At 44.1% G+C, this 13,999-nt stretch overlaps 4 non-coding genes across 4 annotated transcripts; 3 read left to right on the forward strand and 1 right to left on the reverse strand.

The window, feature by feature from the left end:
- The first annotated feature begins 1,069 nt into the window (after nt 1–1,069).
- On the forward strand, nt 1,070–1,203 carry LOC116564648. The gene has a single exon (XR_004275021.1). It is a non-coding gene; the product is annotated as a small nucleolar RNA SNORA11 (small nucleolar RNA).
- Nucleotides 1,204–11,276: 10,073 nt separating this feature from the next.
- On the reverse strand, nt 11,277–11,348 carry TRNAH-GUG. Its single transcript has one exon. It is a non-coding gene; the product is annotated as a tRNA-His (tRNA).
- A 677-nt stretch (nt 11,349–12,025) lies between these two features.
- On the forward strand, nt 12,026–12,097 carry TRNAH-GUG. Its single transcript has one exon. It is a non-coding gene; the product is annotated as a tRNA-His (tRNA).
- Nucleotides 12,098–13,812: 1,715 nt separating this feature from the next.
- On the forward strand, nt 13,813–13,884 carry TRNAH-GUG. The gene has a single exon. It is a non-coding gene; the product is annotated as a tRNA-His (tRNA).
- Nucleotides 13,885–13,999: the final 115 nt, after the last annotated feature.

Genomic DNA, 13,999 nt, shown 5'->3' on the forward strand with positions numbered 1-13,999 from the left:
CAAAAAAAAAAAAAAAAAAAAAAAAAAAAAAAAAATTGACACACAAATGAAAATGGGAAGGCTGCCAATACATCCCCTATTTTTGCACTTGCTATCATATACTTAGGTACCTTTGATCCCATGGGAAAAAATATCTAACATACAGAACTACCAATAACAGGAAGAAGATACTTTTTTTTTTTTTTTTTAAGAATGAAATGTTTCCCTTCCAAGGGGATTTTTTTTTTTTTTTTCTTGAGACGGAGTTTCACTCTTGTTACCCAGGCTGGAGTGCAATGGCGCTATCTCGGCTCACGGCAGCCTCCACCTCCTGGGTTCAGGCAATTCTCCTGCCTCAGCCTCCCGAGTAGCTGGGACTACAGGCGCGCGCCGCCATGCCCAGCTAATTTTTGTATTTTCAGTAGAGACGAGGTTTCACCATGTTGACCAGGATGGTCTCGATCTCTTGACCTCATGATCCACCCGCCTTGGCCTCCCAAAGCGCTAGGATTATAGGCGTGAGCCTCCGCGCCCGGCCCACAGCGGATTCTTAAGCACGTTCTCCATGTATGCTTGCTAGCTGGTTATCTTTTGGTATAATTGTTACACGTTTAACATGGATAGCACATAGGTTGGTGACTTCAAAAAGACCAACCAGACAGGCCTCCCTTGCCTCCCGAAAAGTACCGATAGCTGTGCTCTGGAAGCACAGATCTGTTTTAAAGTCCTGAGCAATTTCTCTCAGCAGACTTGGGAAGGGAAGTTTGCTAATTAGAAGTTCAGCGGAGTTCTGATAACGTCTGACTTCACGGAGTGCCACAGTACAAGGCCTGTAACGATGAGGTTTCTTCACCCCTACAGTAGAGGGCGCAGTCTTGCGAGCAGCTTTTGTAGCCAGCTGCCTCCTGGGTGCTTTACCACCGGTCGATTTGCGGGCAGTCGCCTTTGTAGGAGCCATGCTACAGCGATCTCCTTACTTACCCCGCTTCCTTCCGCTGGAGCTCCGCCAGTGAGAGGTGGCGCTGGCGTTGGAGAGCATCGGTGGCGGCTGAGAACACAGCTCGATAATTTCTTAATAGTTAAGAGGTCAGGGGCGGGCTCAGAGCAGGAGGCCTGAGGAATGGCTCCTCTGTTGACAACATACCCAACAAGAATCTGGGATCATTGTGACCAGAGGTAGGTACCAAAACTTGTGGCCTTCCTATGAACAAATGCCCTACATGTGAAGGGAAAGAGTAATAATAAAATAATAATAAATTCATTAGATAATGTGACAGTTTTAAGTTGTATGCATCTAACAACAGAGCTCCAAAATGCATGGAAGCAAAAACTAACAGAGTTGAGACACAGACAAAACTACCACAATTAGATTTTTCAACACCTCAGTCGTTGATAGATCAAGTAGAGAGAAAATCAGTAAGGATTTAGAAAACTTGAATAACACTATAAAACACCTTGACCTAATTGACATTTATAGACATTTCATCCAACAACAGAATATATATACTTTTCAAGTCCCCTCAGAACATTTACCAAGATAACCTGTATTTTGAGTCGTAAAACAAGTCTGGATAAAAGACTGAAATTCCAAACTGTTCTCTAATACCAACAGAATTAATTTAGAAATCAAGAACAGAAAGATATCTGGAAATTATCTAAAAACACCATTTATAATAGCATAAAAACATTGAACACTTAGCGATAAATTTGGAAAAAGATGTCAAATTAAAGAAGATCCAAGTAAATAGAAAGATAAGCCATTTGCATGGATTGCCAGACTCAATATTGTAAGTCAATTCCTCCACACATTGATTTAGTCATGCAGTACCATTCCAATCAAAATCTCAGTAAATTTTCTTGTAAAAATTGACAAGCTGATTCTAAATGTATGTGGAGATTTTTTAAAAGGCCAAATAATTTTTTAAATGAATAAATTTGGAAAAATAATACCTAATTTCATTACCAATTATAAATCTGTAGAAACTAAGGCAATATTGTTTTGACATAAAAATAAGCATTTAGATCAATGAAACCAAAAAGAGTCCAGAAATAGACTAACACTTATATAGTCAATTAGTTGTTGTTGTTGTTGTTGTTTGAGATGGGGTCTCACTCTATCATCCAGGCCAGAGTGCAGTGGTGTGATCTCCGCTCACTGCAACCTCCACCTCCCTGGCTCAAGTGATCCTCCCCCATCAGCCTACCAAGTAGCTGGGATGCAGGTACCCACCACCATGCCCAACTAATTGTTTGAATTTTTGGTACAGACAGGGTTTCACCATGTTGCCCAGGCTAATCTCAAACTCCTGAGCTCAAAGATCCTTTTACCTCAGCCTCTCAAAGTGCTGAGATTACAGGCATGAGTCACCACACCCAGCCATAAATTGATATTTGACAAAGGTCCAAAGACAATAAATGGGGAATGAATAATCTTTTCAATAAAGGGTTTGAACAATTGAATAGCAAGCAATTGTTTTTTTTAAATTAAGAGAAAAAACCTCTTAAAGCATATACAAAAATTAACTCAAAATGGATTATAGGCTTAAACGAAAACTATGAAACTCAGATGTTTGTTGCCAAGGAGACTCAGCTCTCTCCACAGGGCTGCTTGAGTGTCCTCACATCATAGCAGCTGGCTTTAGTGACCCAACAGAGACAGTGAAAAGAAAGGTGCAATGCCTTGAATGACCTCACTTTGAAAGTGACACACTGTCACATCTGCCATATTCTATTTGTTAGAAAAGCCACTTAATCCAGATTTCTCTCTAATGGGGAGAAATTAAGCTCTACATCTTGAAGAAGATACTTGGAAGAGTATCAAGGAATTTGTGGATATATTTTTAAACCACCCTCTGGGCATAAATTATTTGCAATTCTCTTTGAAGACAAAATATATTCCCCACTTTCCTAACGGCCCCAAAAGCCTCTTCTTATTTCAGTGTCAGTTCAAAATCCAAAGTCACAGCATATAAATCAGATACAGGTGCAGACAATGCTTTTCAGGTGTATTTTTTTTAAAGACAGTGTCTCTCAATCTGAACCCCTGTGAACTGGAGCTAAATTATCTTCCCCAACATATACACACACTCACACACGCCACACAATGGTGGGATGGGCATAAGATAAACACTATAAACATTCCTGTGCAAAAGGGGGAAAAATAGGACTGGTCCATAGTGGTTCTGAGACCCAGCTAGGCAAAGTTTGGAGATTCTTTTACTAGAATTCATTCCTACATATCTCTATCACTCTTGGCCCCTACCTTGGAGCTCTTGGTTCTGCAAAGTCATCCTTCTTTTTCCATGAGAGATAACTCATGTTTTTCAGCTATAGAGTTTTCTCAGTCTGAACTTTGGGAATTCAAAGGCCTCTACATTCATGTACTGTCTTTGTCCCTTTCATTCCAAGCTGTTTCTGCCAATATGATTCTAAAATGCTGTCGGCCTTCTGTGAGTCTTACTGTGGTTCATTCCATAAGTCAGATCAAAGGAGCAAGATCTAATATCAAGGATATAATGTTTTCTAGAGCCAGGGTAGCCAAAACAGCATGAAAAGAGACATACTCATGTTATACTGATATCACTGTTAGTATTGAGAATCTGACGTGATGGTACAATTTGCAAATTTCAAATGTAATTTTAGGTTAAAAGGGAGAGATACATACAAAAATTGCAACAATCTGACTTGAATTTTTTTTTATTTCCAAACTTTCTTCTAAATTTTATTCAGGCTGGGTGCGATGTCTCATGCCTGTAATCCCAGCACTTTGGGAGGCTGAGGTAGGCAGATCACTTGAGGTCAGAAATTCAAAACCAGCCTGGCCAACATGGTGAAACTCTGTCTCTACTAAAAATACAAAAATTAGCCAGGCAAGGAGGCACACACCTGTAATCCCAGCTACTTGGGAAGCTGAGGCAGGAGAATTGCTTGAACCCAGGGGGTAGAGTTTGCAGTGAGCTGAGATTGTGCCATTGTACTCCAGCCTGGGCAACAGAGTGAAACTCCATCTCCAAAAAATAAATAAATAAATGAATTGAATAAAATATAAATAAATAAATTTCAAAACATCAAACTATTTCTGTGTCATGACTATTCTGGTTCATTGGCCTCATCCTGAGTCTAGATAAATTATTTTTAAACATATAATCAAAGCTGTGAAGAACTTCTTTTTCCTTTAAAATGTCAAGAAAACACTTGATAATTCACAAGTTCATATACTCACAAATTCTCTGTTACTGCTGCCTTCAAGAAGAAAGAGAACCATTGGTCCACTTTGGAGACTTTCTCTTCCCAGCTGCACCCTGATATCACCAATATAGTTCTCCTTTCTACTATCTAGTCTTCCTGGTGATCTTCTAGATGATACTCTCAAGCTTCATAACCATTTTTTTTTGTAATCCAATGTGTTCATCTCTTCTACCTCCACGCTAAAGAGGAAACATCTACGGGTGTGATCTGAGGGAAGAGTCCCTCCTCCATCCCCAAAACGAGTATTAGTCCCCAAGCTCCAACATCAACTACTAGTCCAGGGAGCAGAAATCCCTTCTGTCTCTGAATGAAGACTTTTATCAGGATATAATTATCCATTTACACCTAACCTTTCTAAAACAGGGATATCTATGTGTCTCTTCTGCTTAAAAATGGGAACTTAAATGCCCCTCTCCCCTGACACAAAGCCTATGGAAAGCCTTCAGAAATTTGTGAATTCGTGATATTTTATTATAGGTGCATTATTTTGGAGAACAAGGCTGTGGCTATCAATGGATCCCCAAAGCAATGTTACCACAAAATGAGAAGAAACACCAGCCTCCAGGAAAAAGGCCTGACTCAGTAAGAGTAAGAGATTCATCACAATTTGGCTCCACTGTCTCTCACCATCCACTCTCTCCTCCATATCTCTGTTGTTTGTTTGTTTTAGGGGATTACAGGCGTGTGCCACTGCGCTCCTAATTTCTATATTTTTAGTAGAGATGGGGTTTTGCCATGTTGGCCAGGCTGGTCTCGAACTCTTGGAGTCAAGTAATCTGCCATCTCTGGCCTCCCTCTCCTCTATATCTAATGTTGTAGCTACAACTTGTCTTCTTTTCTTATGCTATCTGTACATTCATACTTCCTTGCTTTTGCTTCTGCCTTTCTCTGCCTAGAATACGCTTCCCCCTTCTTTTTTATCTTTTATTTTTTTTTGAGACAGAGTCTCATTCTCTTTCACAGTGAGAGAACGAGTGATCTTGGCTCACTGCAACCTCTGCCTCCTGGCCTCAAGTGATTCTCCTGCATCAGCCTCCCAAGTAGCTGTAGAACATCTTCCCCTTTTTTGTTTTCCAGGAAAAGTACTATGTATGCTTTGGGACCCAGATCAAATGTTGTATCCTGGTAGAATCAATGATCTAAGCTCCAATACACTTTGTATATATGTCCAGCATAGTTGTAATTAATTCTTCACTCATCTGATTAACGCTGAACTAAAATGATCTCAGAGTAAGAATGGTTCTTATTTAATTCGTATCTCCAAGGCCTAGCACAGATCATAGTAGGCACTACTGGTTGTTGGGCGGGTGGATAGGTGTCATTATGGACCATTGCCCAGCAGAACAGGAACATGTCTCCCACTGAGCATGCCTCCTTAGACCCCCTACTAACCCAGGACCATTTCTGCTCAGCCTGATGCCTTGCTCTTTGGGCTCTGTAGCGAGCTTTGTATTTTCAGATTTCACTGACCAGTAACTCAAAATGAATTTTGGAGACCAACATTGCCAATTTAAAATGTTTCCAAGAAAATATTTTTTTAAAACCTATCATGGGCTGGGCACAATGGCTCATGCCTGTAATCCCAACACTTTGGGAAGCTGAGCCAGGCGGATTGCCTGAGGTCAGGAGTTTGAGACCAGCTTGGCCAGCATAGTGAAACCCCATCCCTACTAAAAATACAAAAATGAGTTGGGCATGGTGACACATGCTTGTAATCCCAGCTACTCAGGAAACTAGGGCAGGAGAATTGCTTGAACCCAGGAGGCAGAGGCTGCAGTGGGCCGACAGCAAGACTCCATCTAAAACAAACAAAAATACAAAAAAACCCCACAAAACCCAGAAAGCAACACACACACACACACACACACAGAACCTCTCACCTACCTTCTCCATAGTTTTATAAAAGTCACTTTAATACCTCAAAAATAAGAAGGGCATTGTCTCAGCCTAGAGGACAGTCCTTTGGATTAAATGCATTTAGCATTTTAAAAAGCTTACCATATTGACCTTAGTTTTTTATTCAGTGGTGAAAAGTTTGTTCTAGTTTTTCGGTTCTAAGATGTTTGGAAAGCACTGATTTAGACTTTTGCTTCTGAGAGGCAGCTCCTGCATTCTTCCTGACTCAGGAAGCAGTTTCAGGTCTCATGACAGGAATAAAGTCCTGCACGATCTCTCCTCACAGTTTCTTTTTGTGAATATGGAGAGAAGCACCTAGAAACGAGACCAACTAATGCATATTGAACAGTCTGTGTTAGTCACTTGACTTTGGATGAGGGGCAAATCTCAGTTGACAAGCTCAACTCAAAAATAAACTACCTGGGCAAGAAGTATCTTATACAGCTTTGCAGTTCCCCGTGACATAAAAACTAAAAGATGCTAGTTTATGGAAAGAGTGAGTGAATGAATGAGTGAGTGGATGGATGGATGGATAGATAAGTGGATGGATGAAATTTGAGTCCTGAATATCTAGAGAATCCCTGTGGAACAGGCTCAGTTAAGTCAGAAGTGGTATGTTCCAAATTAAATGAGTCTTTTCCAGCCTCAGCTTTTCACAACCACTTCCTGGGGATGCAGCGCCTTCTAGTGGAAATCCAGATGTGCTGCCTTCTCCCTAGACTGCCCTAACCACAGGCCCTTTGATGACTCCATCCCAGATCGCCATCTCCTCACTGTGAACACCTCAATGACACCCCCCTTGATGAAGCTCAGTAAATTCAAGCAAGTCCCTTCTAGTAGTAACCTAAGTACTCACAAGATGAACAATGAAGGGTTCCATTAGAACTTTAGGTTAGAGCAGCACCTCTCAAACTTTCCTGGGCAGATGAATTACCTGGAGAGGATCTTGTTAAAATGAAGGTTTTCACTGGGTAATTCTGAGTTGTGGATCAAGATTCTGAATTTTCAACAAGGCTTCCAGGACCAGAGCCTACCGGTCCAGTGGCAGCCGACTGCTACTGCATCTGCTCAACACTGCACCCCTGTGGGGGCTGGCAGCTGCCAGATACATGAGGCATAACCAGGAAGTATAACGGGAGGTGGGGGGGAAGGGGGGATTGATGGTTTAAGCAGACAGTCTGAAACTTATAAATTACTGTTGTCCCCTTCAAGGTTTGCCTTTTGAAGTCTACACACTTCTACAAAAAAAAAATTGTTTTTCTTTTGCTGGAATGTTACTTATAAAGCACTTTTGGCATTGTCATTAAAATTTTTGTACCTTAAAATACTCAGTGGTGACATTTTTCTTTTTGAAGGTGGCTTTAAAAGCAGTCAACAGTTATTTCAAAATAGAATGTGATTATAAATATTGAGGCAGATGTATTCATACGGCTTATAAATTAGCCCTGAAGATAATCTCCAAATAAGAATTCCAAAAATATTTTGAGCAGCTGTTTGGAGAAAGTGGAATGCCTACTTTGAAACACAACACTCATTTGGATGTTTATGTTCCAGAGTGTTCATTTTTAAGTTGATTTCATGATCAACTACTTACTATATTATTTAAGTAAAACTTCAGTAGGGCTCTTAGTAAGTGCCAGGCACTGTTGCTTTACAAATATTAATTCATTTAATCTTCATAACAATCCTGCTTTCTCCCTGCTTCATTTTACAAATGAGAAAACGGAGGCATGGAGACATGTTGTTCCCCCAGAGTCACCCAATTAGTAAGTGGATGAGTTGGGATATGAACCCTAGGCAGCCTTCTTCTGGGTGCCAGAGGCTTCACTACTAAGCTATGCTAGCTCCCCCAATTTTTTTTTTTTTAAACAGAGATGATATTGCACTATAGTGCCTAGGCTAGTCTTAAACTCCTGGGCTCAAGCAATCCTCCCACATTAGCCTTCCAAAGAGCTGGGATTACAGGCATGAGCCACCATCCTCTGCTTATGCTACCCCTTAATTAGAGTTAGGGCTAGTCTAGCACTGTCAACTACTGTACCTCAGGGTCTATCAGATGGAAGGAAAGAAAAGTCAAAGTGACTTAGAGGTTGGAAACCTGCAGAAATCAACAAATCCTACCAAGACGGGAACAATTGGAGCTGAAATGTGTGAACAGGGAGCTTTTATACTGCCTACCTCTTTCGTGGCAATGAAACCTAGAGAAGAGTTCCAACCTCAAGCTGGAAGTGATGACAGGAAAGATTACAATCCCAGAATCAGAAATCATAAAACAATTTTTTTTTTTTTTTTTGGAGACGGAGTTTCACTCTTGTTACCCAGGCTGGAGTGCAATGGCGCAATCTCGGCTCACCACAACCTCCGCCTCCTGGGTTCAGGCAATTCTCCTGCCTCAGCCTCCTGAGTAGCTGGGATTACAGGCACGCGCCACCATGCCCAGCTGATTTTTTGTATTTTTAGTAGAGACGGGGTTTCACCATGTTGACCAGGATGGTCTCGATCTCTTGACCTCGTGATCCACCCGCCTCGGCCTCCCAAAGTGCTAGGATTACAAGCGTGAGCCACCGCGCCCGGCCTCATAAAACAATTTTAAAAGCAAGAGACCAATGGGAAGGGGGTGCTGACTGATTGCTCAGAGAGGGTGTCCCAGGGCAGCAGGGTCTTGACGAGGTCATTCCAGGCCAGGGTCTCCAGCTCTTGGCTTTGCCAGCCCAGACACTCCATTTTGTCAGTGCACCTAGAGATAAGCAGGCAAAAGGGAAATGAATTATGCTAACCAGAGTCTAAACCAAAACACCCACAGTTAAGAGAACAGTGCCAATAAGCTTGTTCCAAGCAATGCTTTTTCCTGCAGGGAAGTCTAATGGGCAAATCATTATCAAAGTCTGTTTTGTAAGGAGAATTGACTGAGTGACCTCAGAAGAGGATATTATGAAATGTTGAGAGCTGGATGCGCCCATCTCCTAGGCTACCGTGTAGCTACCAAAAAGGCTATCAGTCAGAAGTGCAGGAGAGCACCCTCCCCTCGTGTCACTCTTCCTGCAACCAGGTCACAATACAACACTTTCAGTTCAGCTTTCTTTAGCATTCCTGGCCTCAGACATGGATGACTAGTGGGTTATCTCAGATGGTGAATGTTTGTGATTTTTGTTTTGTTTGTTTGTTGTTGTTGTTGTTGTTGTTGTTTTTGAGACAGAGTCTTGTTCTGTGCCCAGGTTGGAGTGCAGTGGCATGATCATGGCTCACTGCAATCTCCATCTCCTAGGTTCAAGTCATCCTCCCACCTCAACCTGCTGAGTATCTTGGACTACAAGTATACACCAACACACCCAGCTAATTTTTATATTTTCTGTAGAGACAGGGTCTCACCATGTTGCCCAGGCTGTTCTCAAACTCCTGAGCTCAAGCAATCCTCCCACCTTGGCCTCCCAAAGTGTTGGGATTACAGGAATAAACCACAGTGCCTGGCCTCTTCATTGGCAGTTTTTCCTTGTGGTACTCTTAGAGAGTGGTTACTCCAGACTTTCTCTGCAGGGTGTGGGAGCAGCTCATTGCCTACTGAAGCACCTGCAGCAGGGCAGTGGGGGCAGGGCTTCAGGGGAAAACCAGAGCCTTTTCTGGCATCCCACCCTGACACCTTATTCCAGCCCACAGAATAAAAACCATCAAGGCAGTTATTCGGTCAGGGGTTGGAGAAATATAAGTCACCACAATCCTGTTGGCCAGTTCTTTTATTGTTATTGGTGATGCTGATTTTCTAGACATATAACTCTTGAATCAGTCATCCAAAGCTCGGCAAGTTTGCAGGCTCATCTTTCCTCATTCTGTTTTGTGCAGAACACTCTCATGGTCTGAGCTGTGCTGTTGTGTGGCTTTAAACTCACCAAATGTAGGGAACTGGGAGACTGGAGACCTGGGGAGTTTACAGCCCTCCAGCAGTGCCTTGGCATTTCTTATTTCTTATTTATTCGAGACAGGGTCTTGCTCTGTTGCCCAGGCTGGAATGCAGTGGTGTGATCTCAGCTCCCTGCAACCTCTACCTCCCAGGTTCAGCTAATCCTCCCACCTCAGCCTCCCAGGTAGCTGGGACTACAGGCATGTGCCATCACGCCCTAATTTTTGTATTTTGGATAGAGACAGGTTTCTCCATGTTGCCCAGGCTAGTCTTGAACTCCTGAGCTCAAGGGATCCACCCGTCCCGGCCTCCCAAAGTGCTGAGATTACAAGCATGAGGCCAGTGTCTTGCTTTTAAGGCTGTTCAGTCATTCTTTACTGACTGACTGTGAATAGATGGGGCACAACCCCACTGCAATGTCTACCTCTCCCAGGAATGGTCTTGGACTTGCCTTGCCACCCTCAGGACACCTGAGAGGAGCTGGAGAGGCTCATTCCTCAGACCCCTCTCATTCCATCCTTGACAGTGACATAGCCACCACCAGTTGCCTGAAAACCAAATCCAAAAGTCACTTCCATTTTGCCTATTGCCAAATGACAGACCTGAATTTGTTGAGTTTGGGTTTTTTAGGTGCACATAAAACAAGCCAACGAACTGTGCTTAAAGTTGAGATAGATTAGGGAAAAACCCTCCAGGAGAAAACCCCCTCTCACCTAGGAGACTGTGGAGATAAAGGTCACAAACCTCTCATTAGCACCCCGCATAGTGGCTACAGGAACCAGCACCTCTAGTGCAGTCATATTTTTCACTTGTCATGAGATCTGCGGCAAGAATCGTTCAGCGTATGATCTAATCTGCATTCTTCTAACCCTTAATCAATGTTTGCACATTGTTCCTGTCACCCCTATGTCCCCAAAGTATTGATGTTTTAGCTAGTATGAGACTTTTTAGAGGACCCAATATATAATTTGATCATTCACAAGGGTAAAATAAAGAGCACTACACAGAAACTACACAAAAATAAAATAATCACATATTGGGGAAGCTGGAGGATGGCTGATTCACTAGCTGATGAAAAATTAAAAACAGAAAGGAAAGGCACAGAGTGCCCACAGAACTTTTCGTGCACACCTAATTGTCCATTGTAATTTCAGCCTTGGCCTTGTAACAGGTAGCAGTTTTTAGAGTTAACCTCTCTAACTAGAATGTGGCTTCTCCAGTCTAAAAAGTCGCCCTTGCCGTGTCATTGTTTCCACAATGCCGTGACTCGGATTCGAACCGAGGTTGCTGCGGCCACAACGCAGAGTACTAACCACTATACGATCACGGCGAGCTACCGGGACGCCACGGCGGGTAGGTGACCTAGTGCTGCCCTTCTCGTCTAGATGGTGGCCGTTCCAGTTTTCTTAAGCTTCCATTATCTGCCAGGTTCTCCCGTAACCCATGTTCACTCGCAAGAGCAGCCGGGATCTCTATGGACTCCCCAGCCAGATGTCTCAGCTTAGCTGTAGGCACGGATCGCAAAAGAGGGAGATATGAAAGTGCTTTGCAACCAAAGTATTCCTACGAGGCCGGGACTGCAATGGTGTGAAGCCCCTGGGGACGCCCGAATGGTGGCCAGAAGTCTCTGTGACGCACCCCATGCCCTGGCTATCATACTATCTGAACGACTTTGGCTGAGGCTGGAGCTGTCTCCTAAAGTTTGTATTTTTTCTTAAATTTTACAAGAAGGAAAATCAGTTCTGACCCACCGCCACACAGCTTTCTTGAGGCCCAGGGGAAGGGGAACCCCGAGCGCAGCCTCCACGGTGGAGAAATCGGACCGTCTGGTCGGCAGGGAAGTGTGCACTAAAGTCGAGAAAGCAGAGACTAGCTCGCCTGCGTACCCTCAGATGGCTGCCAGGGGGAGAAAGGCGGGAACAAAAATCAGTGACATTGCAAGGGGGCGGGGCTTTCAACAGAGAAGTGTTCAGGCGACGAACCGAGGCCTCGTGTCCCTAGTAGCTCGCCGTGATCGTATAGTGGTTAGTACTCTGCGTTGTGGCCGCAGCAACCTCGGTTCGAATCCGAGTCACGGCATTGTGAGGACAATGGCACGGCAAGGGGACTGTGTTTTATTGTACCAATTCATTTTTTATCCTGAGTTCACAACATTGTGGGAAATGGACCCCGATCTCCTTGTGACAGTTGAGAACAACGTTTACGCTGACTCTGGCTAAATTGGAGTTTGAAAGGATATTGGCTTCCCGGCCCTCTGAACCTGGGTGCAGTTTTTGAGACAAGCCACAGAGTACTCACCAGGCTAAAAAGTGTTGTAATATACATATGTAATATACAAATTTCCACGGAAGCACTGAGAGCGGATTCCTAATTATAGGGAAAGAAGGCTTCTCAAAGGAAGTGAGAATGAAGGTAGCTGTTAAAGGCACAATGAGAATTTGTCACGCAGCCAGAATGATTTCGTGTGCAGAGGCTTGAAGGAAGTCTTGAAGAGGAAAAAAATAATCATTTATTTATTTATTTATTTTTGAAACGGAGCCTCGCTCTGTCACGCAGTCTGGAGTGCAATGGCGAGATCTCGACTCACTGCAACGTCCGCCTCCACGGTTCAAGCAATTCTCCTGCCTCAGCCTCCGGAATAGCTGGGATTATAGGCATGAGCCACCACGCCCGGCTAATTTTTTTTGGTATTTTTAGTAGAGACGGGGTTTCTCCGAAAAGGAAATATCTTAATTCCTCTTTATAAGTGTTCTGTCTTCTTTGTAAGTCACCACCTCAACAACGCTCCAAGGCTCTGGCCTGACAGGTAGTAGGCGCTTCTCCAGGAAGTGTTGAATGAATGAGTGCAATTAAGGAATGGGGAACTACACTGAAGGAGGGCCAAGAGGTGAGCTGGAAAAGGCAGACGAACTTTTGGCGTCTAGGGGTGAGGGTGAGGAGGGAAGAAGTGAAAATATTCAATTTGTGTTTAGCAAGATCCCTCCAGCGGCTCTGCACAGAAAGGATTGATGGGAGCTGGTGACACTGGAGAGACAGGTGGTCTCTGGAATTCATTTGTTAAATACCAATGGCACGTTCTGAGTTTAGCAAATAGCCACTGCCTGCTGTGTACTCGGCCCGGTTCTAGGCGCTTTGGGGGCGTGAACGCTGATGGACAAGAATTAAAATCGGACTTAGTCACTGCTACCGCCCGGGGACACAGCGTAGGTGGGCACCTGGCACGGCGGAAGCATTGCGGAAGGAGGAGTCAGGGCTGTCAGGGGCGTAGGAGAAACTGGAAGGAAGTGGGTGTTGGGAAGATGGGGAGATGCGTTTGTTGATTTTTTTTTCCTACGTGGAACCGGGTTCTAGGGCGACCACAATCTCCGCAGAGGCGGCGTTGGGTCACCGCTGGAAGATGTAGCAGGAGGGAGGACCCGTGAGGAGCGCCCCCTGCAGGCCCGGAACCCTTGAGTGTTCGCTGCAAGGGTCTCCGGGGTATAGGAAATGGGAATCCTTCAAGGGCAGTCTGAGTTCCAGCCAGCCTCATTCCTGGATGATCACGCAGTCTCCCCTAAACTCCCACTGCGCTCACAGGGAGCGGATCTCATCATCACTACCGTCCGTGGCTAATAGGCCAAAACAAGAGAATATAAGCAACTGGCGGAGTACAACGCGCCTGCGCGTTCTCGGATTCAGCTACAGGCTGGAACCCCGCCCCATAGGTAGGCCATTTAATGACGCGCAAACTGGGAAGGCCTATGACTGTTGAAGACGTTAATCAGAAGCTTGCTGCTACGGGTCCCCGGTAGCTCGCCGTGATCGTATAGTGGTTAGTACTCTGCGTTGTGGCCGCAGCAACCTCGGTTCGAATCCGAGTCACGGCATTGTGGGAACAATGACACGGCAAGGGGCTCGTCTTTTTTTCCTTGTTTATAACTTTTTATATAAACCGTAATTCACTTTCTTGAATCGAACCGCTGCTTCTCTCTCCTTTGAAAA

This window comes from Sapajus apella, unplaced genomic scaffold (assembly GCF_009761245.1).
Source record: "Sapajus apella isolate SASKATOON/1434 unplaced genomic scaffold, GSC_monkey_1.0 scaffold37, whole genome shotgun sequence".
NCBI lineage: Eukaryota > Metazoa > Chordata > Mammalia > Primates > Cebidae > Sapajus > Sapajus apella.